Raw genomic sequence first — 2,128 nt, forward strand, 5'->3', positions numbered from 1 at the left:
TGTGAGTGAGGAAGGAGGGGAGAAGGCGGAGGGCAGAAAAATCCCAGATCCTGGCTCTGCCTGGGAAATCCCCAGAAAGCTCCCAGGCATTTTCTTTCCCAGCAAATGCATTCCTACGTGCTGAGGCCAAGCAGCAGGTGCATCTCCGGAGCACTGGGCACCTGAGGGGGACATTGGCCTCCTCCAACGGGGCCACAGCACTGYCTGTCCCTGCCCACGGAACCCTGCAGGGCACAGGAGGGACCACAAATCCCGGAGAGGGACCACAAATCCCAGTGAGCTCAGGAGACCACGCTCCAACACCCTGAGGAGAAAGAACCCTGTGAGCACAAACCATGGGACACCCCAATGCTGCTGCACTGCCCATCCCAAACGCAGCCATGGGACACCACGGGAAGGGGATCCCCCCTCCCCAGAGCCCCCCGTGCTCCCCAGCCCAGCTCTTCTGAGTAGCTGAGGCACTCCCTGATCCCGTTCATTCGCGTCCATCACTCCCGTGGGGAACACGCCTGGATCCCGCAGGCACCTGGTGAGCCCCTGCTCGTCCGGGGCCTGTGCCCGGGCACGGAGCGACAGGGGCGTGTGCTTCCTGCCACAAAGGACCAAGGGACAGGCGACAGGCGACAGGCACGGCCCGAGCACGAGGCGCACGAGATTGCTCTTCGCATCCGCTGCCTCCTCCCGGGAGCCGGTACCGGGGCACGATCGCAGCCCGGGAAGGGCCCGTGACAAATTCTCATGGAGGCCGGGATGCCTGTGCCGTGAGCTCACCCAGTGACTAACTTGTTTATCTCCCGCGGGAGCTGCACCGAGATTTTGGGAAGCAGCAGATCTCCGACAGCTACTCTGCCTGTTCCAGGCGCCGCCCCCACCCCTTTCCTGAAAAACACTCTCGGAAATCAGGAATCCGCCGTGGCACCAGCGCGTCCCCTCGCTGCGACAGCAACGACAGCSAGCGGCTCCTCTGCCTCTTGCCAGAGCCAGGAGTGACACGGCAAGGAAACTGGGAAGACTCAGGACACCTGGATTGTGGAAAACCAGRCACGGAAATTCCGGCACAGCACTGGGGAGTAGCTCCCAGTGCTTCGCTGGGGCGGTTGGTCTGCACAGGCAGCGGGGAGACAACACTGGGAGCTCATCCTGCCCCATTCCCAACTCATCCTGCCCTATTCCCAACTCATCCTGCCCTATTCCCATCTCAGGGAGGCAACACTGAGAGCTCATCCTGCCTCATTCCCTACTCAGGGAGGCACCATCACCTATAATCACAGAAGAAGATGTCCCTAGAAATGTTCCAGACCAAGTTGGACCGGGCTTGGCMCMKCCTGGGATAGTGSAAGGTGTCCCTGCCCATGGYAGGGAGCTGGGTAGGGCTGAGCTTTAAGTTCCAACCTAATCCATTCGGGAATTCTCTGTGTCTGACAGGTTCAACCTAATCCGCAGGTAACCACCCCCAGGGCTCCACTATCACCACGTCTCATCCATCCTCCCGCCACGCCGCCAGCCCCGTGTCCCCAGTGCCACCTGCCGCTTTCGGGTCTGGAGCTCTTTCTGATTCCCCCACCTCAATCCCTGCCGATGCTTTGTGCCGGAGAACAACCTGGAGCACCAGGGAGCGGAGCCGCTGCSCGGCGGGTCCTCCCCGGGATGCTCCAGGACAGCCGCGGGGCTGGGGACGCGCACCGGGGAGGCAGCGGGAGGGCAGCACCGGGGTTGCGGCGGGGCCCGGGGTGGTGGAATGGGGGCGAGGGTGGCAGTCGCCACCTCCGGGCCGAGGCAGCCCTCCAGCAGCGAYCCGCCGCCTGCCCGGCGCACACGCCAATGTTCCGGTGCGTTTGGATGAAAATCAGCGGTTTGTAACCCAAAAAGTGGTGTCTGTACGCCACTCCCGGCACGTCACGCCACCACCAGCAGCGGGRCAGGACGGGRACAGGGACAGAAGAGAGGAAAGTGATAGGCAAGGGTTAAGCAAGGGCAGGACAGGGATGGGAACAAGAAAAGCGACAGGGACGCGGCAGGGGAAAGGCAGGGACAGTGACAGGGGCAGAGACAGTGACAGGAAGAGGGGCAAGGCAGAGACGGGGCAGAAGCATGGACAGGAGTAGGGACTGGGGTAAGGCAGGGACAG

Source organism: Malurus melanocephalus, unplaced genomic scaffold (assembly GCF_030028575.1).
Source record: "Malurus melanocephalus ecotype Western Australia unplaced genomic scaffold, MMel_1.1 scaffold_237, whole genome shotgun sequence".
Classification (NCBI taxonomy): Eukaryota; Metazoa; Chordata; class Aves; order Passeriformes; family Maluridae; genus Malurus; species Malurus melanocephalus.